The following is a 26344-nucleotide window of genomic DNA, read 5'->3' as shown; positions in this document are numbered from 1 at the left end:
ACAGCGAAATTTGTATTTATAAGTAGAAAGACTACACTTTAAAATAATGATAAATACCCTGTTTCCCCGAAAATAAGACCTAGCCGGACAATCAGTTCTAATGCATCTTTTGGAGCAAAAATTAATATAACAACCAGTATTATTATATATTATATTATATTATATTATATTATATTATATTATATTATACCAGGTCTTATATTATCGTAAAATAAGACAGGGACTTATATTGATTTTTGCTCCAAAAGACACATTAGAGCTGATTGTCCGGCTAGGTCTTATTTTCAGGGAAACATGGTAGTATAGTAAATATGTGAACCAGTAACATGGTCATTTATTATCAAGTATTATATAGTGTACAGAGTTGTATGTATTATATTTTTACATGACTGGCAGCACAGTAGGTTTGTTTATACCAGCATCATCACAAACACGTGAGTAATGCGTTGTGTACCATGTTACAACATCACTAGGCGACAGGTATTTTTCAGCTCCGTTATAATCTTATGGGACCACTGTTGTAGGTGCAGTCATCATTGACTGAAACACAGTTATGAGATGCATAACCGTATGTGGACACCTTTCAGGGGCTGTTATTCTGCCTACTATGACCTGATGCCACACTGTAAAGTTGGAAAGTAACTATCTACAGACTCCAAGCTTCAGGAAATTTCTTCTAGAACTATGCAGTAGGACCCAGATTAAAGAAGTTTATGTTCTCTTTCCTGTGAAAGTGTGGGATGCCTGAAAAATAATTTGAGGTAACCCAAGCAGCCCATAATTTAGTGAAGTTAGGGCAGGGTCATTGAGCAGGATGCAAGGCCACAGCAAGCAACTCAGCAAAAAGATGAAAAACACAATGACAGGTGCTTCTCCAAGAAGAAACCCTGCACAGGCTTGGTTTCCTTCTCAAGTGGGTGTTGCAGCAACAGAAAACCCCAGGTAGGGTTTTTTTTTTCCTGTATTAGACGGTGGCACAAAGTTCTCTCCCAAATTTTTCCGGAGATGCACTGCAATTCAATTTAAAGTAGTGAGTGAAGTATTTGCAATATTAGATGTTAAAACAAATTGTAAACTTAAAATAGTGAAAAAAAAGAAACTGAAGCAAGAATAGTCAGAAGACCGTATTGCAGACAAAAATTCAGCAGAAGAGAAATGGTATGTGTTTTAAAAAAAATTGTGCTAATAATATTAAGATTTTGGGTTATTGTATTTTTTTCTTTATGATTCTTTATCTTTTCTATATTTTAAGAATAAATCTGAATTATAATATAACATATATAGCATATTTTCTCACAGTGCAAAATCATATGGCAACCATATATACACACATACACAAACATGCATACACAAATGTTACACCTCACACTTGTATTAAATTGAAGAATTTAAGTAGGCTTTTCTTTGATCTCACTTGTTGAAATTAAAGAAATATTGAGCTACATATAACATAAAAGAAAGCAAAGAACAAAGCCTCCCATGGCTAAGAAGACTGGATTGTAGAAAAATTACCGTATACTATCCAACATTTTATGTTTCTCTGTTTTTCATCAAAGCAGATCTGGCAGAGAAACACATGTTTTCAGTTTTGCTCAGTAACAAGATAATCTTCATTTTAGAAATGATTATGCACAATGTATGTGAAATGCAGTAAGCCAACTGACTCACACTTTGGTGTCATGCAAATAAAACCTAAACACAAGAAAGTGTAACATCTAGTAAAATGTGCATAAAACCACAAAGTCTAAGATAAGAAAATGGATAGCTAAGAAATGCAATTAACACATTCACTGAGGGCAACTAGTAGGACTTGGATATGAGCCATACAAATATAAATTTGTGCTTTTGGCTAGAACAACTTTCCATTTATAGGCAAATGTAGGCTCACATTTGCAGAGAAGTTTTTGCATTTGATTAAAAAATTGAAAGTAAAAGCTTTTATGAAGAAGATAGGTGGAAGGCAGGGACATAGGAGTGTCAAAATATGAAATTCTAAAAAAAATGGTGCATATGCTTCATGAGTTTTTGATATTTCAAATGGTGCTCATGTTCTTTGTAATATTTGAGAAAATATTTAATCATTTAATATTTTATAATTTAGGTGAGAATCAGACTTTCTTCATAAAGATATAGATTGATTGTTTTTCCCTAGGATAGCAGATAGTTGAATCTCTCTATACCTCTCTCTCTCTCTCTCTCTTTTTCTCTCTCTCTCTCTCTCTCACACACACACACACACACACACACACATAGAATTACTTATGGATTGATCATTTTTGTGGGTTGGACAGGTGGGCTTCTTTCAATTAATGATTGTATCTAGGCATACAAAATCAGTTTGACTGTTTTGTCTAAGTGACAAATTAGTATTAATTATGAAACCCATAGAGCTCAGATAAGTTACTAATACTAACAGACTACCAGGTAGTCACTTATTCCAAGTAATTAAATTGGTTTGGGTTGTTGAGATATAACCAGACACTTATATGACAATAGAGGTTACTATTCAGAAAGTCATACTCAAGTGTGCTAAAAGAGTGAAGACATGGGAAATTCCGGGGTGGCAAGAGGGCACTGGTTTGGTTTTCTGAAACATAAGAACGTCGCTGGAAGGAAAAGGATAGAAGATACTTTTTTCTAAAGTGAGTCCTACATATAAAATCCAAAAGTCAGTCTATTTCAGTGATTCTTGAAATTTTTGGATTTGTGTCACGACTTACAGTGATTACTGCATGATCACATTGACAATATAACAAGATCTCAGCAAACTAGAAAAGCAGCCATAACCATCACAGGATTCAAGAGTCTGGCCCTTAGCCCTGGGTCTCTGCTTGGGAATAAATGATTTCTTAAAAACCCAAGTGGCAAAGATTTGGAATTTACCAAGAAACCCTCCATGTTACTTAGAAGCCAGCTTGAAAACACACTAATCAGTTTTTACTTCTTCCTCCCAGCAAGTCATAACCTGCTCCAGAGCATATCACAGGACCTCTTTTACTCCATATTCCATCTGACAAACATCTCAGTGACCATATGTATCCTTAGTTGTAACCAAAATACATTTTACACATTACTCAACATTTGGCAGCACACTTAGGAAACATTTGTGGTACATCCCCATATGCCCCAGCATGCCAGTGGAGGGCAACTGATTCATTTGATCATTTCAGTCACATATGAGACAGACAATGTTTGACAAACATGACCTGAAATGTACATTAAAAAAAAGAGAGAAAGAAAGTAAAAGTGAAAAATAAGCCCTAGTTGATTCTGATTTGGAGGAGAAAAAGGCATTTTGGGGGGCAATAATGGAATATGATTTTGAATTTGAAATATTCATGTAGAGTTCCCTGTTCTGCATCTTCTTTTAATTGACATTGGAGCATATCCAAATGTTTGTTGTTGACGTGTATTTATATGGTAGAAGGGTGCAATCTGTGAGCTACAAGAGGATCATGACAGCTGGTAATTTATTTCCAGTTTATTAATATTTTCCAACTGTATTCTTTGAAATTATGTGTTCAGAAGTAATTGAGAAGTTAGATAAAATTCCCTGTTAGATAAAGTTAAATAAAATTTCCTGTCTAAGTGACAAATTAGAATTAATTATGAAACCCATAGAACTCAGAGAGGTTACTAATGCTAACAGACTACCAGGTCGTCACTTATTCCAAGTAATTAAATTGGTTTGGGTTGTTGAGATATAACCAGAGACTAGTATGACAATAGAGATTATTATTCAGAAAGTCATACTCAAGTGTGCTAAAAGAGTGGGGACTCATGCTTTGTATCTGCATGAGTTTGTGTGCCATTTTTATAAGGGACTAGCTATGTAACTTTGGGCATGATACTTATAAACTAGGCTTTAGTTTTCATATTTGTGAAACGTAGTTAATTAATAAAAACTTACCTCATAGGATTACTGAGACGATTAAGTAAGATCATACATGGAAAGCACTTATTACAACAGTGCCTGCAGATAGCTAACTCCTCAATAAATGTAACCTGCTATTATTATCCAGCATAGTATCCAACTATATCCAGGTATTTAAACCCTCATGGGGTAAAGGAAATATAAATGTAACTCTGAAATCACATGATGACCAAATTCAAAATGTTATAGATCCTGAGAAGCTTAAATTAGGATAATTGTGAGTAATTTCCAGGAAATGGTCTGAAAAAGAAACCCATGCAAACAAAAATTATTCTGTATAAAAAAATCTATCATTTAATCTAGGATTTATAAGAGCCCAGGAGGCATGTAAATGTGTTCCTTCAGTTCTTCCATGAAATATTTCCACATATCCTAGGCAGTGAGGAAAGGCCATGGAGTCGCATGATTACATGAAACAAAATGAAGAATATCAGAATAACTACTGCTTCTCATTATTGCTTTCAGAAATTGCTTTCAGAATCCATTGGGCAGGCATCTGTTTCCTATGTCCAGAAGTATCCAGAAAGTAGTTCAATAATTTGCATTTCATGCATTAAAAAGTCTAGGAACACAAACAGATGTCCTCTTATTTTGCTCCGAGATGTTGAAATACAGGATAAGGACTTGGAATATTTGAGAAAACAAAATAGGATGAACAGGTACTGGCTGAGACAAGTGGTGCTAAGCATGACATAAGTAGGATCCAGAAAGTCATTCTGAAGAGCGAAAAATGGAGAGTAGACAGCAGCAAGGCCACTGGACTTTCCAGACTGGCCCAAGGTGAGCTTCCTTTGGAATCTAGTCACAAAAAATTTCTCTCTCAGGTCACTTGGATGCTAGTTTGGGTTCTTCTTTTACCTATCCATCTTCTACTTACAGGCTATGGGAAAATATTAACTTCAAAGTTGGTCTTTCATTTTCTGGGAAAGATTGAAACTTACAAAATAAAATGGCACGGTCTCCATGGCCAAAGACAACGTCTTTCATAGGATGAGTTCTATTTAAGTGAGCAGCTCCCTGCTGTATTTGTAGCTTCTTACACATCATGAAGTTGTTTTTTTTTTTTTTTTTTTTGGTTGTTTGTTTTTTCCTTTTAAAGAAGCTGACTTAAGAAAATTGGAAGGCATAGTTCTTCATTTTAAAATAAAAGTGTGTTTCAAAGATAATGAAATTTGGGTATTTTTAATTAATTTATGTAAAGGAATTCAGAGTGATATAAAATTAAAGATTTTTATGGGCCTTTTAACAATTCTGATACTTTTTTACTGTAAAGGCCATTTTATCCTATAAATTAGTCCAACCTTTCCTTAACTATCATGCCAAAGAGGTAAAGTTTCATCTTAACATCTCAATCAACAATGTTACCTCCAGGGTCCAGCTCCTTGCCTTCCAATAGCACAACAGGGGTTCAAACAAATCAGCAATTCATTAAATCAAAACTTGAGTTTACTGTGTTCCTTCTTATACTAGGAATAGTTGCCATACACTTCTCAATTTGGATATTTAAGTTTGAAACACAAAATAAAATAGCACCGTACACAATTTCTATCAACTTAACAACTGTCAATTTTTGGCAGTTAGAATCACAGAAATTAAAATTTTAGAGTTAGAAAGATTCCCGAAAAAAACACTAAATGCAACCTCCTCTGTTATAAGTGAGGTAACAGCTGTGGATGGCCAGGGCAGTGCCTGGTTCTCATCCCAAGACTGAATACTCGTATACAGCTTGGTCAGCCAAGCTCTTTGGAATACTGCCATTTGGCTTGCCTTCGTGACACATGCAATAGGTTCCAGACCTGGACTACACCATAGGTAAAATGGACTCATTTGATATCAGGATGATTTGTCTAGGAAAGGTAGAGTAGCTACTACTACATGGCATGGATTAATCAATAATATATATGTAAATTTAAATCCTATGGAATGACACAAATTCAGGCATAAGTAATTAAAATGAGTTAAAATAAATTGAGCTGTCAAGAAGAAAGTATTTCTGGGTCTAGACCAGATTTCTAATTCAATTCTATAGTTACACATTATCTTAGGTTGGGTTTTCTGGGAACTCTGAGACTAGTATTTAAGGTACAGGTAGCTTATTTGGGAGTTGATTGTATGTAGCAACAACTGGGAAGTGGAAAGGTGAGACAGGGAAAGGAAGACAATATACTCATATAAAGTATTTAATGAGCAGCTTATCACTGTGGACGATTGTGACTCAATCCCACTGGAGACCCATGGGAGAGTATATACAATAAACCTCAGGGGTGTCATATCTGGGCATAAGGTGGCTAGAGTTTACCATTATCTGTGGGCTACCCCCAGAGGTGTTAGCTTTTCAGCATTTCTGGTCTTCCTTCCTCTTGTGACTAGGGAATATCCTAATGGATGTTTGTGGCACATGCTCAGTTGTATCATATATACATACCGTGTTTCCCTGAAAATAAGACCTAGCCAGACCATCAGCTCTAATGCGTCTTTTGGAACAAAAGTTAATATAAGACCTTATATTATATTATATTATATTATATTATATTAATTATATTATAAGACCTGGTCTTATATTATAGTAAAACAAGACTGGGCCTTATATTAATTTTTGCTCCAAAAGACATATTAGAGCTGATGGTCCAGCTATGTCTTATTTTGGGGAAACATAGTGTGTGTGTGTGTGTGTGTGTGTGTGTGTGTGTGTGTGTGTGTGTGTATAATTGATTAATACCTCTAGAAAAGTGGTAGTACAGTGGAGGAAGTCTGAATTTACCAGGTTATTTCTATTGTACCAAGTTAAAAAAATATATGATACCAAGATATTCTCAAAATGTGGAAATAAGGTTACTGTGAGAATGATATGAAAAATCACAGTGGGCAATAATAGGTTCTTTCAACCTATTTATTGGGGTGAAGCTTTAGGTGAATTCTGCCTATAGCATCAAGTCTAAGCCTACTGATGAACACTAAACTGCATTATCATAACTAAATAGACACCAATTCAGTCAAAGTGAGGTGTTTAGCCAAAAAAAAAAAAAAAAAAAAAATTGATTGAAGAACAGTATGAAAGAGAAAACAGTTGTTAGTGCTCCAAAGATACCCAACCATGACTGAGGCTAGAACTCATGCCTTTCAATGATGTAGATCATACTGCTAGCTCCTCTTGCTCTGATTCATAGTCACCAAATACCCTTCTGATTTGAATTTGACTTCCCAGTCAGGTTGAACTACAAAGAGAAGAGTTACTAGGCAGAGAATATGGATGCCTGGTTGCCTTGACCATTTTGTTTTTCATTATAAATAAGTAAATTTTAAAAAACTAACCTGAGCCTATACCTTTGGGATTGATATTCTGATGTCGGTGATGACAAAGTCAAGTTTTTGGGCCCACATAATGGTAACTTCACTAGTACACTGTGAGTCTACCTGTAATGCTTCTTTGTGACTATCTGGCCAGCATTTCTCTGGAATAACCCCTACAACTCTCAGCAATGGAGACCTGAGCTTTAGGAGCTGAAGTGTAGGATGATGATGTCTCTATTTGCATTTCTATAAACTCTTTATTCATTTGTATAATAGAAAGTCAGATTTTAACACTGGCCATTGTAGCAGTGACTAAAATAGAATGTATAGTTCAATTGAACTCTAAGTTTAAATCAGTTGGGAAGACATTCATTTCCTTATGTGTGTCTCAGAACTCTTAGTCCCTTAAAGAGTCTTGTGAAAGAGTTTATAGGTTTTAAAAAAGTTTGGAAACATCACACACTCAATTGCTATTTAGAGATTCAGAATGTGTATTCGCCATTAAAGATTTGAGAAGTCTTGAGGATATCTTGTTAACTTAACACAGCATTCTCCCTCTCTTCCCCATTCCCTCCCCACTTTATTTAACCAAACCTTTATTAATACCTGTTAGAACACATTTGTGGATTATCATTACCATCAATCTCTTATTCTATTTCATGTTTAAAAGTAATTTAATATTAAGGTTTGTAATTGGGAGAATTAATCTGGTTTTGCACATTTATAAAGGTTGAACGCATGATTATTTACTTTGCCCTGCAATAATATTCAAATCAATTTCTGCTTATCTCCCTGTTACATGAGGTTTGTCCTCTGAGTAACATTCACTTTACCAAATATGGCAAAAATACATTTTCATTTCTCACATAGCTAGAAAATCTTTGCAGTATCTGTGCAAATAATTTTCTTCCAGCATTTCCTAGTGTACATCTATTTGCATTGCTCTGTCAATATTCTTGAGTTGCAAATGTAAACATTGAAATGATCTGAAATTCCCTCTAACAGAGAGGTTTCCACCACTGATATTCATTTCTCATTGTATGGCTCTTAGAGTGAACAATTCCTTTTTTTGTTCACACATTAAGGCTTTGCCAGAGGCAGATGTTTATGACATTAATATACAGAATGTTGTATGTATCTCTTTCATTATCTGGAAGGAGAGCAGATAAAAACAGTTCTGAAGTCTAAAGGCATGAGCAAACACAAAAGATTTCAAAGACTAAGTGCTAGCTGAGGTTTTCCTCAAGTTCAGTATACAACCATTTAACATTAGGGGAGGGGTGTTTGTGTGCATATTTGCACAGTTTATATTGAAGGGGAAAAAAAGATGAATAGAGAAAAACATTGGGCTTCATACAACTACTTTTGTGAGAATCCTAAATGAAATTTGGGGGTGTCCCGAGGAAGCCAAAGAAACCAGAAGCACCTCGACTGTCAGACTCTCCCAGAGTTGATGTGATCGAGTGGATTACACACTTTTACTAATGAGACTGAAGCTTAATCTCAGCCTTAAAAAGAGACTTGTGGAATTTGCAATAACTCTCCTTACTGTCCATAGCACGCTCTTTCTCATTTAACTTTTTTAAAAATTAGACATGCCTATGATAAACACTTATATGTATCACATAATTTCTATTTAACTGCATCTCTGAGGAACTCAGAACTGTCTGAATATTTTCAGCCTCCATTATTAATCACACTTATTAGTATGAAGGAGGGAGCAGCCAGGAAATATAATTCCCATTTTAGAGACAAGAGAATAGGAACTGATCTGCTCAAGTTCATAGATGGGGCCTGGAGTGGACACAGGTGGATAAGGTAAATTCCATGACTTGTTAAGCCCAAAGCTCACTACTACACCTGTAGAGCCTGAAAGCTGGAAAATCAGCCAGTGACAGGTGCCTGAGGGCTAGAGGCAGAACAAAGGCACATAAGGAGTTGGTTCCTTCTAACATCATAGCACTGCCATGCAACAAGGTAGTCCTTGTATATATCTTGAACTATGAATTGTGGAAATGAAGTAGAGCCCAGAAGGGCTGACAGTTAATGAGGGGCGTTAACACAGCACACAGTTGGATTAACCTGGAAGTTAATTTGTTTCCTCACACAGTCCTCTTGAAACAAAGGCAGCCTTTCCCTCCTGGCCATGACAGTATAGGAAACTCAGCACAGGACCATGGAAACTCAGGAGGAGGTACACAGATGCTTTTCTGCTTCTCTGTACCACAGGAAAGCTATAAGGGGAAAAGAGAGAATTCGCTATTGCTACAGTAAGAAAATGGAATGTCAAGTGAATTCCCAAATCTCATTTTTATAGCCACGAAGAAATTGGAATTCAGAACTCATGCTATGAAGAGACCTAAGATTCATGTGAAATCCATGGCCACATCATAGGACAGTGCCACTGACACTTGTGAGCCCATTGCTGTATTTAGCACAGCAAGAGACACTTGAAAATAAAAAATAAAAAAAATCCACATTTCATTTTTTTAAAAGCAGCTTTATTCAGATATAATTGATGTACAATAAACTACAAATATTTAAAGTATAAAGTTTGGTGAGTTTCAATGTGTGTGTGTATGGTATCCACCCAGAAAACATCAACACAATTAAGAGAGTGGCATATTCAGCTCCCTCAAAAGTTTCCTCATTTCATGAGCTCCTGTCCAGAGAATTCTCTCTGATCTCTATAGTACATCTCTAGGAGCAGTGAAATAGCCCAAGCAAAGTAGCCAGATAGCCACCAGATACGAAAGAAAAGCTTAGTCTAATTGTACTCAGTCTGACATTCCTTTGACTTGCTGAGAGTCATTGTGACACTTGACAGAGAACATCATGCAGCTTCTCTCTGTCAGTCAGTTCTTGTATTAGTTTCCTATTGCTGCTGTAACAAACTGCCACACCTTGGTGGTTTAAGCAACACAAATTAATTATCTCACGGTTCTGGAGGTCACGGTTCTGAAATGAGTGGCAATGGGCTGAAATCCAGGTGTCAGCAGGGCCGCATTCCTTTGTGGAGCCTCTTGGGGAGGGTGTGCATCGTCTTTTCCATCTTCTGGGGGCTGCTGGCATTTACTGGCAGCTCAGTCAGCAGTGTCAGGTTGAGTCCTCACATTGCATTACTCCAATCTCCGCTTCTGTCATCACATTTCCTTCTTGGACTCTGACTAGGTTTCTGTCTCTCTTTTATAGACCTATGTGATTACAGGGGCCTACCCAGAAAATCCAGGATAATCTCATCTAAAGGACAGCTGATTAGCAACTCTAATTCCACCTGCAATCTTCATGCCCCTCTGCCACCTTAGCATAGCATGTTCACATGTTCTGCAGATTAGGAGAGAGGCACCTTTGGAGAACTTCATTCCGCCTAACACAGATCTATTGCTGCCCATTTCCCCACCCACAATCATGTCGTCTCTCTATAGTCATGCGTGCTCATACTATGTGAATGTTAATTCATATTTTGGTTTACTTTTGCTTTTTTATGTTTATCAAGTATTTTCACACATATTACCTCTCAGTTCTTAAGAAGTATGACAAATCCCCATTCTACACATGAAAAATGAGGAAAAGAGGGACTGCTTTTGCTCTTCTGCTATGGAATTGGTGGCAGTGATGATGCTGAAGTCCAGTTTCTCTCTAGATTTGATGTTACTTTTGCTATGAAATTCTACTTCTCACGGAACTACGCATATAATAGCAATCTATATAAGTACATACAGATGTGTTTATTTACCTGTATGTATAAATGCATACAAGCCATTCTTAGACTCTCTGTTCACTGATGAAGAGGAGACAAGGATACTTCCCTCTCAGGGCTATTGATAGCATGAAAGAGAAAAGATATTTAGTGCCAGACACCTAGATAAGGGAAAGAAACTATTGCCTTCATATCTGAATTTTGCATATCTCCTCTCATACTACCCAAAGTGTTTGGTTTAGGTAAAACAATGTTTAAAAATTAGAATTTGAGGGATTTTAGGTGGGCTCATAAACTTGAGGACTTGTCAATCTCTAGTGTTTTATACCAAGCTAGAATCATGACTTTTTATCACCTGCTTGGTCCCTATAGGGCCATAAATTTGTATCCCTGAAATAAGTCAGTAAGGAGAAATGAAAGAAACCATGCGTATTTTGAGACAGCAATTCTTTCTTAACATACACAAGCATCCAAACTCATTGGTTAAGGAATAGTGCATTAGAGTATGCTTCTTTTCTTCAGGCAAATCAGAAACCAATTAGCAGGAAAAAAAATAGAGAAAATAAAAACATTAAGCATTTATTTTTTGCGGGGGGAAGAGAAGCATATACTTCTTTATTTAAATGCTAAATATATATAATCTGTTCTTCCAATGAGAGCAGATTCTCACACAGTAGTCTTTAGCATCAAACTGTATCAAACTACTCTCTCTCTCTTATTTTGTTCCCCTGCTACCTAAAATTCAAAAGCATGCTCCACTGCTATTAAATGATCTTCCTGAACTACAGGTCAGACACCTTTGATAGAGGAAATTCTTTTCACCTTTCTGTCCCTGATGATGAGGTGAAGGTCAGATATAGATGAAGCACTGACATAGCATTAACAGAGGATTGTGGTGCTTAGAATTAAAGCAAATCAATTATTTATTCCTGCACATATCTTTTATAATGTAAATAATTCCAGGACCGAGGGAGAAATTATTATATATATTTGAAAAAGAACAAATGATACCACATGCAGTACTCTGCAAATAATGTATCCATTTTGTTACCAATATGAAGAGAAGGCTGCCAAAAAAACTGAAATTGATGCACAAAATATTTTCACCTAGAGTTCAAAGCTATCTCCAGAAGCAGCAATTATTTTGTGATTAAAAAAAATAGTATAAAATGTGTCTACAGAAAATAGGTACTCTATTAAATAGAATTAGCAGAAAATCAGATGCTGAGTGAAACTGTATAAGAATTTTTCTTCTGACTTTTGTAACGAACCTCTTCTCCACGTAATTTGTCTTAGTTTGGGCTATTTTCCTATGTAGAGTCACGGTTTTTTGCGTTTTGGATTCAAAATAAGGAATCCATTTTTAGAAATAATGATAGTAATAGTTATAGAGGCGTGGGTTATTTTTTTAAAAAGCAATACATTCCAAAATCATTCAGCAGGATAACTGGTTTGAAAAACAAGATGCTCATTTCCAGGCAATTTAAATCTAATGAAAGGTATTAGGAAACACTAGAAATTTGGGGAAAAAAATATTAGGAAAAAAAATTGATTACATTAAAAAGCTATTTCAAATTTGTGTTACAATAATGTCCATCTTACAGTTTTTTACATATCTGCACCTAATTTCCTACTAAAAAGAGACCGAAACCTTCAATAATACTGATTACCCATGCAGTTTTACATGCTGTTAATGGAATTTGGGGATAAGATCCACTAAGCATGAGATTAATAGGCAGCCTAGCAGAGTCACCTGCTTGTGAAAAATGTGGTGGGGTAGGAGAGAGGTATTTCATTTATTCCCTATTCTCTGACCTATATCTTAGGAATTAAGAATTTGAACATGCACAAAACTGAACATCAGCCCCCTCACTCAATTTTAAGTATCATAGAATAGGAAATGGACTTGTTTCTGCTGACATTTTGTAATCTAGGACCTATTACAGTGCCCGAAATATATAGAGTGAATATTTTTGAATGAATGAATAGAAGTCGCTAGTAAGAACTGAAATGCAATACTTAGAATAACATTAATAAAAATTAAAAACAAGCAAAACAGTTCTAGGGTAAAATAAGATATATGATATGGCTTGAAACTATCTGCTAGTGTGAGGCAAAATCAAGAGACTCATACCTACAGATAGTCTAGGATTTTCTTCTTACTACAAGAATAAAGAAAAACATTTATGGCAATTTAGGAAAAACATTCTTTTTACAACTTTTCAGTGTAGAGGGAGCAAACACTGCTGAAGGGCATCCTAGAATTGGAGCTGCTTTGGAAAGGTAGCTAAACTTAATTTGCCAGGAACTTAAAAGTAGGACATTTATCTAAGAGCTGTCCTATGCTCACATAAAACCAGTATGATCACAGGGAGACACCTGGCCTTCGAATCAGAGACCATGTTCTAGGCTCAACTAAGCATTAATTGAGCATATCACTTCTTGGATCTCAGAGATATATTGTGTTTTGGGGGGTCAGGAGCACTTCTCCCTGGGATGTGCCACTCTGGCATGCAGATGGTTTTGAGCTGAAAACAATGAAAGCTCAACAAACTCAGGAAGAGTTGAGTTTGTGTGTGTGTGTTTGGTTTTTAACCTCTCCCTTTCCTTCTTAAAGAGATTCCGGTAGTAAAACCTGTTTCAGGAAGAGAACCTCAGCATTATCGCATTAGCATATTCACTTTCGCACGTATGAATTAAGTATGGTAGACAGGAAGGGTTCATGCAAAAATTTGTTCATTGGCTTCTCTTCTGTCCCATTGTTTCTGAGTTGCCTATCAAGAATTTGTTTGCCACTTTCTCAGCTACCTGTGAATTGCTTATTTCCTCTTTCAAATCCCAGACCACTTACCGAGATTTTCTCCTTTGTCCAAAAAATGCATATATACCTCATTTTGCCTCACTGTCTTTGGAATTTTCATGCTTATGTGAATTCCCCATGTGCACATATTAAAATTTGATTTTATCCTCTTCATTTCTCTGTTAATTTGACTATTAGCCCAGATAGAAGAGCTTAGAAGGTGGGAGGAAAATAATTTTTTCACACCACCACACGTTCATTAATTGAAAAAGCTCAGTAATTTTAGATGTTAATTATTCCCAAATTTGTCTATAGATTCAATCAAAATCCCAGCAGACTATTTTGTTGAAGCAGACAAGCTGATTCTACAATTCATATGGAAACACAAAAGAACTCAAATAGCCAAGAAAATCTTGACAAAAAATAATTAGAAGACAACTTAATTTTGAGGTGTACCATAAAGTCAAACATTAAATTAGTATAATATTAACAAAGGAATAGACAAATCAGCAGACAGCATAGAGTTCAGAAACAGATACACCCACATATGTCAAACTGAGTTTCAATAAAGGTACCAAAGAAATTACATAGGAAAGAAAAATATTTTCAGGATATATTGCTGGAAAAACTCTGTTCAATAGAAGAAAACAAACAAACAAAAACCGATAAACAAAATACAATGTTGACATCCTGCCTAACCCATACATAAAAGTTAATTCAAAACAGGTCATAGATCTAAATGTAAAAATCTAAAGGATATAGCTCCTGCAAGAAAACAGAAGAAGATAGTTTCCTGACTACAGAGTAGGCAAAGGTTTCCTAGGGCAAATAAATTATTAACCACAAATGAATAAATTGATAAATAGGACTTTATCAAAATTAAAAACTTCTATCAAAAAAATGATCTTAAGAAAGTGAAAAGGCAAGTCACACATGGGTAAAATGTTCACAGTACATGTATCTGATAAATGACCTTCATCCAAAATATAAAAATAAAATTTAAATAAACTATAGACACTTTGACATATATTTCACAAGCGACAGGATTGATCATAAGCATATAAATGGGAGACCAACATCGTTAGTAATTAGAAAAATGTAATTAAAACCACAAGATGGTACCACTTCACACCCATAGAATGCATTAAATAAAAAAGAGTGATCACATTAAGTATTGACAATGAGTTGAATCAAGTAGAACTAATACATAGACAGTGACAGTGTAAAAAGATAAAACCACTTTGGGCCAATGAGATTTCTTTAAAGTAAAGTTAAACATATATCGTTTCTACAACTCAGAAATTACACCCAAGAAAAAATGAAAGCATATGTCTACAAAGATTTGTAGAAGAATGTTCATAACTTTGTTTACAACCAAAAACTGAAAACAGCTCAAATGTTCATTAACAGAAAATGAATAACCGAATTGTGGAATAGTCACATAATAGAATTTACTTAGAAATTAAAAGAACTGTGGATACACACAACAATATGGATATATCTCTACAGCATTATGTTGAACAAAAGAAAACAAAGAATATAAACTTATGATTCCATGATTTTCAGTTCAACAACTGTAATACTCTAGAACAGGTGTTGGAAAACTTTTTCGATAAAGGGCCAGATAATAAATATTTTAGGCTTTGTGGTGATGAGTGTTTATTATCTATATTTATTTACTTTGTCTTGCACACAAACAAGTTTCTGGATCTAAGGCAAACTATTGTTACTTTTAGCAATCTCTGCATAGGTTCCCCATTCACTATTCTCTCCCTTCAGGCTAATGTAATGAAAGCCAGAAGTTCAGGCCTGCAATACAAAATGGACGATTTGTACCAGAGGAGAACACCAGAATTACGAATCTGGGAGTTTATATGGGAACACTATACAGCTGTCCTTCACTCCTTCTGAGAGAAGGACATACATTTTATCTCTCTAATGTAAATAAATCTTCACTGAGAAGAAAGCAGGAAGGTTGCTATTTTACAATCCTTTGAAATAAAAACAAATGGATCCCAGTTCCATTGCTCTTTGAAATGTAAATATATACCCTTCAAATGTGAAGAGTAAATGTTTCTACGGAACAAAAGGAGGCATTTTCTATCTTTATGGCAGGTCACTTTTCTTGTTGAGCAGCTGGGTCTTTGTAGGAACACTGAAAAATCTAGAAAAGACTGACTTTCCCAGTAAAGGGTCTCAATGTCTCAGTCTGAACCCTCTACTTGGCCTTTGAGTTGTGAAAGCAACAGTACACGTGCATTGAAAAATGGGTGTGACTTCATTCCAATAAAACCTTATTTACACAAACAAATGGCAGGGCAGATTTAACTAGCGTCAGCTGTAGTTTGCCAGCCCCTGTTGTAGAATGATAGAAAACATAGCAATAGTTTTCTCAGGAGTGTTGTATATTGACTGACAAAGAGGGCAAGGGAATTTTTAAGAGTGGTGGAAATATTCTTCGTTTGGATTTGAGCAATGGTTATATTGGGGTATATATTGTCAAAACCCATCAAACTTTGCTGTTCAGATCTGTGCATTTTATTTTTGTAATATTAACCTGATTAAAAAAAATCACTACAGACTCTTGCAACCGTTAAAAATATAATAAGGGAATATTATGAACAATTTTATGCTCCCTAATTCAACAACCTAGAAAAAAATGGACCATTTCCTTGAAAACCAAAAACTGCCAAAATTCAACCAAGATAAAATAATCTCAATAGCCATATAACCATTAAAAAAATTGAATTCGTAACTTAAAAGATCCTGAAAAAGATATATCCAGGATAAAATGGTTTTACTGAAGAATTCTATTAAGCATTTAAAGAGGAATTAACATGAATTCTACACAACCTCTTTCGGAATACAGAATAGTAAGGAACATTTCCAACATTTTTATGAGGCCAATATTAATCTCATAACAAATCAGATTATCACAGTGCAAACACTAAACAGAGCAAAATTATAGGCAAATGTCTATAATATATACATAAATATCCCTGAATATATACATAAAAATCCCTAACAAATATTAGCAAATAGAATTCTGAAATATGACCAAATGGGGTTTTTCCCAAGGATGCAAAGCTGGCTTAACATTTTGAAAATCTATTGATGTAATCTACCTATATCAACTAACTTCTAGATCTATAAAACTTAGATTATCTACAGAGTAGAAAAAAATCAATGTGCCCTCAGATTTTAATTTCCAACATTAAATGTTATAAAGTCTCCTATATTTAAATGGTAAATAAAAGATAGCTTGTTCCCAATTTCAATGCTTGCAGGAAACTCACACATCCTTATTCATGTGTGCACACCCCGACATACATATCTGCTTCTACACATAGACTTAAAAAAAAAAATAAAAAGGATGCATTTTTAAATGGTGGTGCTTCTAGGTAGAAGTATATGTAGTTTGAATTTTTATTTTACAATATACTTTCTACAACTGCTCCTAATATTTAGATCCAGGAAAAAAGGAAAAATAAGCAATATGAGAAGAGATATACACTGGTATTGCTCTTAAGTAATTTTTTTTATATCTTGAAAATTATATCAAGTGTCAATACAAATAATTCTACAGTTGCAAGAATCACTAAACTACTCTCACAGATAATTCTCCTCAAATTTATGTCCAAAGGACAATGTGTGTGGCATTTGACAACTACCACTTTAACAACTGACCACGAAACCAGGTTTAAACAGATTGCAAAACGTATTAACATTGACATATTGAAAAAAATGATACAATTTCTCAACACGAACTATTATGGTCAAGTCATAAGGAATTACCCTTTTAAAATGTTATCCTAAAAACATCAACTTTCTATTATGACAAATTAGGTGCCTTTTATAGATAGATGGTATTATGAAAATACAAATGAAAAGTACATCGGTAGCCATTACTATCCTAATAATCCAGCATTGATATAATGTCCAAGAATCGTATGTAATTACAATGAAAGCCCCATGGCTTAGATCTGCCACTGGTTTCTTAAATAATCAATCTGAAAAGCTGAAATGGTGAGTCCTTACCAAACAAAAAATTACATTTTCATTAACAATAACATACCAATTTATATTTTAAATAAGCATTAATGAATAAAGCCTGTATTTAATGTCATAGCATAGAATCCCAGACATCTCTCTTTCCTGGTTAATGTGTAATATATTTTCAAACAATTCCAATTTTCCCAATTTAAAAATTGTAGATGTGATTTTTATTCCTCGAATGAAGAAAGGTATAGAGACTAACAGAAAAATAACTCTAAAAGTCTTTTTTTTGTATGTGGATCCCACAGGAAGTACACACATATGCGTATACACACACAAACACACACACACATACACACACACGGGTTATGAGTGTTAGCATGTCCATTTTCCACAATAGATGGAGCTGGAGAAGAAGAGGGAGCAAAGGGAAAAGGGTCACTTGAGAGTAAAAGAATCAGGTCTGAGTTGCCAAACTCCTCCTCTACCTTCTCTTTCTGCTTTGAACTCTATTTATCCTACTCTAGAAACTCTACTCATAGTCTAATTATTAAAAATGTCATTAACACAGGCTAAAGCTCTTCTAGGTTCCCCACTGTACCACAGGGGTGTAAAACCGAGAAACTGCATTCCTCAGATTCCCTTGACAGGAGGATTCTAATTAGAATCTACTACTGAGAGGCACTTACATGAGATTGATAAGGAAGAACAGAAAAGTCATATCCTTCAGCTTTAGACAGACTCTAGGTAGACGGTAGAGGTAAGATTTTACCTTTGGCATTTTGATATCCTTCTGTCAGTCACTTTGATGCTACAGGTATCGGAGACTTTTAGTAGCGACTTACCTACAATTCTTGCATATTGAGAGTTCCCAAAAGAGGCTTCCTGGCCTTCACTCTTATCTTCCTACAGTTGTGTGAACTTTTAACTCCATGTTTGATCCACAAAGCAGCAATTTCATATGATTTGACCTAAAAATAATATAAAATTTGAAATTATTTTTAGTAAAAAAAGTAATAATAACTCTGCCAATGCCTCAAATGGGCCACAATTCCATCTTAAACAAAAAATGGGCTGGGAAAGGATATGCCTTTTTCACATGGGAAAGTATGTCTATAAAAAGTATAATTCCAGCATCCCGCACATATTCCCTGCCATTACAGAAGCATTTTTCTTTATTTAACCTTCCCAGCTCTTGATTAGCTTGGATTCTTCATTCTACTGGCATATTCCGTCTTGCCTTGGGTTCTAGAATAGCCCAGGCTTAAAGTTGTACTTCCATTACTTTTTAGTCACACACTCATATAGTCTACTCTGCACTTCACTTTAGGAGCTATGGACTAGTGTCCCACTTTCTTCCTAATTGTCCCCCTCTAATAATTTTGAAACCCTATCATTTGTTGAGAATCAATAGCCAAGAGCCCAGTCACATGGATCCTGGGTCTTTCCACAAGAAACAGGACCTCTAATGTCACTTTGCTCTGCTTGACTATCAGGATACTGTTTTCTTCATTTTGGATCCTATGGTGTTGATAGATATATTGAATGGTGACTAAATGTTGTTATACTACTGTGAACAGTACCTAGCATACTTCATTAATATTAAATAAAAACAAGTGAAAGATTGAAGAGAGCAGACCCAGGTTAATGGGAACTCAGTGTCAGAAACTCAAAATATCTAGAAAGAGCCTTTTATACAAATTTACCACAGGGATAGAGGTCAAGCAGGCACTTGTTAAGCCCAGGTCTTTGCCTGCTTGGTCAAAATTGATGCAATATAGAAGTTATTATTTCTTTTCCATGAAACAATACAGACTTGGGCAGACAATCTGAAGCAAGTAAGTATGGTCTTCCTTCACATGGCTGACTGGCTTGGCACTCTCTAGTCCCCTTTGAAAGAGGAAAGAAATGGAAGGAAACTAGTTTATTTTTCTGGACAGCTTGACCCAGAAGTTGCAAGTATATAATTTCTGTTCATCTCCCAATGCCTATGATCACATGATTACACTCATCTTCATGGGAGGAATTTCTAGTAGTAATGCCATGTGTTAAGCTAAAACTCAGGGGTTTTATAACAAAAATGAAGAAAGAGAAGTGGTTATTGGAGGACAATTAGCAGAGTCTGACATACATGGAATTCAAATTTAGCCCTCGGTGAAACCAATGGATTTCTTGTTTGTTCCTCTGTGCTATGCTACTTCTCTACATTATAGGTTATAAGAGATATACAAACTTTCAACAGAGATGAAACATAATCAGTTTTTCATCTTTGGATAAGCACTTGGGGAAAATGAGAGAGAGGTAGAGATACATTATGAGGCAGTTGTAAAAGTTAAAGCAACAGATGATGCCTTCAAGTAGCAGTTCTGAATGTTGTTGGTATTAGGATCCCTTTCCACTCTTAAAAATCATCAAGTATCTCAAACAGCATAGGTTATATGGGCTACATCTACTGATATTTACCTATTTAGAAACAAAAAGTGAGGAAATTTTAAAGCACAAGAGTATACAAACACATATGCTATTAATCATCAGAGTAATGATGCCATCACCTGTGACACAAGCTTCTGGGAAATTCTGCAAAACATTTGGGAGAGAGAGCAAAATAGGTAAATAATATCTTAATATTACTATGAAATTGTTTTGACCTTACAGGCTCCTTGAAAGAGTCTTGGAGAACCCCAGGGATCCCTGGATTACACTTTGAGAACTACTGACTTAAACTAAGCCCCTGTAACTGGGATTCCATTCTTATTACTCAGCTAAACTTAGTTTACTAACACCTGTTCTAACTTTCCTCCTGTTTATAACCACCCTATTCAGGTATGTACACTGATTTTCTTCTATTCTAATTGGGAATCTGGTCTAACTATCTTCAGATATTCTGGATTTTTCTCTGGGCAGTATTTGCAAGGTGATACCACAACCATTCACTGCTCACAGTCATCCCAGAGTTAAACCTTTGACTTTTGGTGTTAGCCTTTCTGGGTCTGACAGTACACATGGACTACTACAGCAGGTGAAAATGGGGCAAGGCCAAGGGCGTCTGCTCCATAGAAGAAAAAATTGCTTCTTTTGACCCCTAGGAATTGCCAAGAGCATATCTGAGGTTTTTGTTTGTAAAGGAAATGAACCATGGTTCTATGCTGTAACTATGAAGTTTATTATAAAGATCGATTGTGCTGAATGTTTGAAGTGATGGTGTTAGTTGGAGAAAGCCGTCCACAAGCAGTGTTCTTGTATAGCAATTTTAGAAAAGTAGCCATTTCATTAGAAAGCCACAGGAGGGAAGTTATTTTGAGTACCTGCATTTGTGCTTTTTGGGTTGTTTTTTTTTTGTTGTTGTTTTTTGCAGTTGAAAAATGTGCAGCGTTCTTTAAAAATCAAGCAAAATATCATTATCACAAATCTAAAAAATGAATAACAATTCAATAATCAAATATCGAATTAGTATTCACATTTCTCTGGTTATCATCTTATAAGTGACTATATATTTTTGCTCTATACGTTTTGTTTGTTTGAATAAAGATAAAAATACTTCCATATATGGCAACTGTTTGTCAAGTCTCTTAAGTCTCTTTAAGTTTGTAGATTCTCTCTCTCTCTCTCTCTCTCTCTCTCTCTCTCTCTCTCTCTTCCACATTTTTTTGTTCAAAAAACCAGTAGTTTTCTTATAGAATTTCCCACTGTCTGGATTGTGCTGATTGCATCCCTGTGGTATCCCCTGTATTTCCTGTGTATTAATTATTATATCCAAGTGTATTATTGAAGACGACTTCAGAGATGGTGTTGTCTATATCCTCAAAAGTTATATACTATCTGACTGCAACTCCTTGTATAATCTTAGCTATTGATGATCATTTTTCAGATACAATAATTAACTATGAATTGCAAAATTGTAATATTGTAATTCTAAAAACAGTCTTCATTTATTAGTAGGAATAGTTCTATAAAAAAAAAAGTTTCCCAATATGAAGTAATTGCTTACTCTGAGTTACAATTAGCTAAAGAAAGGCAGAATAAGTGCATGAGTCCCCCCTTTCCAGTGGGAGCCTATTCAAGTTGCCTCCTGAATCCTTTTATTAGACCCTAATAGTCATTACTAGTTTCTTTGCTTTTTTGCTATAACAAGAAATCCAGGCTTATTTTCATTTTTTTCTACCCTGGATGTGAAAGCATCTATTTATCCAAGGATCCTTGGCTCCTTTTAGGAAGAAGTCATAGTAGTGATCACAATGTGGACACTAAGAATGCTCAGAGCTACAAAACTGTCATTGTTTCTAGGTCTTTTCAGTGTACAGAATTAGGAAATATATTTTTCGTTTTTTGGGTTTGAAGATAAAACATATTAGGAAACTAGAAAAATAAAACTAAACCCAAAGTAAGCAGAGTAAAAGAAATAATAAAAATTAGAGGAGAAATCAATAAAATTGAAAACAGGAAATCAATAGAGAGAACCACCAATGAAATCAAAAGCTGGTTCTTTGAAAAAAAATCAATAAAATTGATAAGTCTCTAGGCAAACTAAGAAAAAGGAGAGAGGACACAAATTACTAATATCAGAAATGAAAGAGTAGACATCACTAAAAATCCCATGGACACTAAACAAATGGAAAGATATCCCATGTTCATGGATAGTGAGACTCAATATTGTCAAGATGTCAGTTCTTGTCAACTTGATCTTCAACACAATTCAAATCAAAGTCTCAATACATTATTCTGTAGTCATCAACAAATTGATTCTAACGTTTATATGGGGAGGCAAAAGACCCAGCATACCAACACACTAAAAGAAGAACAAAGTTGGAGAAATGACTCTACTTGACTTCAAGACTTATTATAAAGTCACAGTAATCAAGATAGTGTGGTATTAGCAAAAGAATAAACATATAGATCAATGGAACAGAATAGAGAGCCCAGAAATAGATGTAAATATAGTCAATGATCTAGGATAAGGGAGCAAAGGCAATACAAGGGAGCAAAGATAGTCTTTCAACAAATGGTTTTGGAACAACTGGATATCCAAAAAAAAAAAAAAGTACAGCACAGACCTTACACTCTCCAAAAATTAACTCAAAATGGATCATAGACCTAAATGTAAAACACGAACCTACAATTTCATAGAAGATAACAGAGGAGAAAATTTAGATGACGTTGGCTGTGGTAATGACTTTTTAGAAACAGCAGGTCTTTGAATAATGTTGTTTAGTTCAACATCATTTCATTATAATGTTGATGACATGTCATAGGAACTTAATTATTATTTATATCAATAAGCCTATGGTAAAACTGGTTTCATTTCCATTGCTTTGCTTAAAGGTGTTGAACCTGTCAATGACATTAGTGAGGACTTACTGTATAACATCAAAGGTATGCTCCATGAAAGAAATCATTGATAAGTTGCAGCACTAAAATTAAAAAAATAAAATTTGTTCTGTGAAAGACACCATCAAAAGAATGAGAACAAAAGCCACAGAGTGGAGAAAATATTTGCAAAAGATACATCTGATAAAGGACTATTCCCCAAAACACGCAAAGAAAACTTAATACTCAACAATAAGAAAACAAATGACCCAGTTAAAAATGGGGTAATAGTAGTCATGGGGATATAAAGTATAGTATAAGGAGTATAGTAAATAATATTGTAATAATTATGTATAGTATCAGAAGGGTACTAGACTTACCAATGTGATCACTTCATAAGTTATATAAATGTCTATTCACTATGTTGTACACCTGAAACTAATATAATATTGAATGTCAACTGTAACTGAAAAATTAAAAAAAAAATAGGTGTGTACATAGGATCTGTATTGATATGCAAGACAGTTAGACATAAATGTCTTTCTGGATCTTGGTGCAGTTGTTTGTAATGGATTCCCCATTCCCTGCTCCCCGCCAAACAATTCTTGAAGAATTTGATAAATGTTGCTGCTTATATAAGACTTCCCTATACCTCTTCTCTGTTCCTATAGCACTTGCAGATACTTTTATTGAAAGCATTAACACACTGCCCTTAACCATTTACAAGTTAGCCTTCCCTCATTATGTGGATTTCTTGAAGTCAGAGACCATATATTTTTTTCAAATTTCCACTGCTAGTGCTTAGCACAAATAAAGATATATTTTTGAAAGAGTAAAACAGACAGGGTATTAATAACTGATGGAAGACTTTGACAGATATAGTGAAGAGTTTTTGATCTAGAGAGCAATGGGAATCCATTGGAACTTTTTCTTTTATATATTTATGCTTACATGTTTTTGTCAGATAGAAAGAACAAATTCCTCTTGAGATAGTATTTATTTTTATGGCTCAATAAAATATTCATTTCATTTTTCTTATTTCTATTTTTCTCACTCATGGTTACATTATTGCTTTTATTATATTAATTTACACAGTACATTATAAAATATATCTTCTTTCAAGGTTTTGTGCCATGTGTAATATACATATTAACTACTCACATCTATGAAAATCATTCTCTCCTAAATTGAATTACATTATAAGTTAAGTGCCATATATTTAAGGTGAGTAATACACACACACACGCACACACACACACACACACACACACACACACACACCCTTAATATAAAATAGAAAAACAAAGAATTCTAGAATCTTTAAGATTGTTAGTTATACCATTTGGATAGTATAGCAGCACTGGCAGACAAAAGAATGATCCCTGAATTTTTCACTTACTGGACCCTTGCAGAGCCATGCCACTAATAATAGTCAATGAAATATGAATAGAAGTGTGGTGTGCTACTTCTGGAATAAGAAAAAAATGTATGTGAAATTTCTACTTTCTGTCTTCTCCTGTGGAAACTGAAGAGGCAATCTCATGTAAGTTGCAGCTATAAAATAGTGAGGCTCTGTCCATCTGTTTGCATCCCTGAATGACTATGTGGAACAGAGACCCTTGCTGATATACCTGGGATATGGAGCAAAAGTAAATAGAAACTTGCATTGTAAAAACCACTGAAGTTGTTTGGTTGTTTGTTACTAAACACAAACTAATATATTGGGTATGTGATGGAATGGGATAAATTATAGAAGAAAATGCTTAGATGATTAGTTAAATAATAACACCTTTAAGATTATTTTTGAATTATAAGTCAACAGTGATAAGGTAATAAAACTTGAAATAAATTTGAAATGTTTATTTTGAATAAAGTTAGTGAAGTAGATGATGGGAACAGAAGTGATAAACAGTAATAGACAAGACTATATTATGTGAGGATCCAGGGAACACCAGTCTGTATATTTGTCATTTCCTATGTGACTGACACTGTGTTAGGCTCAGGGGCTGTAAAGATAAACAAGATAGACAATATCTGTGTCCTAATTAAACTTTTAGTCCAGAGATAAAGATAAGCAATTAAACGTAAATATATTAGTTAAATAATTATAGATTTTTGAAAGTGTTATAAAGAAAATAGGCAGGTGGGAGGTGTTGTGAAAGAAAATAATGGGGTGATGTAGGAGGCTGGTTAGTCATACTTAAATAGGTGGTCAAGAAGAAAATATTTCTGGGTAGGTGATATTTAAATTGAGACCTGGAGGGTAAAAAGGAGCCAGGGATTCAAAGAGCAGGAAAAAGAGCATTCACAGTTCATGAGCAGGAAAGTGCATGCATAGCTTGCAGAGCGGAAGTAATGTTACAGAGATGGGCAGGGGCCAGGTTTTGTAAGCCCAAATACAAAGTTTAGATCTGATTTTAAATATCACATTAAGAGTTTTCCATTTTATTCTAAGTAAAATTAGGATGTGACACAATCTAAATTATATTTTAAAAGAATATTTTGTTTCCCATGTGGGGAATGGGTAAGAGGACACTGTAAATGGACACTGAGAGAGCAGTAGAAGGAGCTGGGTGGTGGTTAGGGCAGGGGTAGAGGGAGTGTATATGGAGTAGTATGGATAGATTTGGAATATATATGTAGGGGACGGAACCATCAGAAGTTGCTGATGGATTGGATGTGGAGAATGAGGAGAAGGCTAATCCCTAGCTTTCCGACACAAACTGCTGGGTGGATAGTGATGACATTTATTGAGAGAAGAAAGAGGAAAGGGAGCAGGTAAAAGGGAAACTAAAAGCTTCACTTTAGATGTGTGAAGTTTGAGATGCCTTTGAGACATGTAATGTTAATCAGACAGTTGACTACAAGAGTCTGAACTCAGAAAAGAGCTAGAGATATGAACTTGGAAACTATCCCCATGGAGGTGGTATACAAAGCCATGAGAATTGATGAAGTGGCCGAGGGAAAGTATGAAGGTAGAGAAAAGAAAACTGGGTCAGGAATAACATTCGTATTACAAAAGGTTCCTATTATATAAAATGTGATATTCAGAAGATATCTGAACTTACGTGTTACGTAATAATTTACAATGAAATTTGATGGTATTAACGAAATATTGGTAGTGGCAAAGTAACAAGCAAAAATGTGAGAGGGAAATGTATGTTTTAAATGGCAATCAATGATGCGAAGATAGAAAGCGCTAAAAAGTCAAAAGCTTTTTGTTTTGCTTTAATAAGACTAACTGAAATGTGTTTTCTATTTTAAAAAGAGTAGTGAGAAGAAGGCTGGTATCATTGCTTTTTGTTGCTTAAGTTTGAAA

The 26344-nt window shown here is 34.9% G+C and overlaps 1 long non-coding RNA gene across 1 annotated transcript in view; it reads right to left on the bottom strand.

The window, feature by feature from the left end:
* Positions 1-26344, bottom strand: part of LOC141572868 (uncharacterized) — a 702493-nt gene that overhangs the window by 124605 nt on the left and 551544 nt on the right. Inside the window, exon 6 of the long non-coding RNA XR_012498339.2 lies at positions 18567-18692. This is a non-coding gene — a long non-coding RNA (uncharacterized LOC141572868). The remainder of the gene's footprint in view (positions 1-18566; positions 18693-26344) is intronic.

This window comes from Rhinolophus sinicus, chromosome 17, assembly GCF_057876585.1.
Source record: "Rhinolophus sinicus isolate RSI-liver-muscle chromosome 17, RSI-T2T, whole genome shotgun sequence".
Taxonomy (NCBI): domain Eukaryota; kingdom Metazoa; phylum Chordata; class Mammalia; order Chiroptera; family Rhinolophidae; genus Rhinolophus; species Rhinolophus sinicus.
Note: the sequence above shows the minus strand (reverse complement) of the source record. Positions and strands in the feature narration are given on the sequence as shown.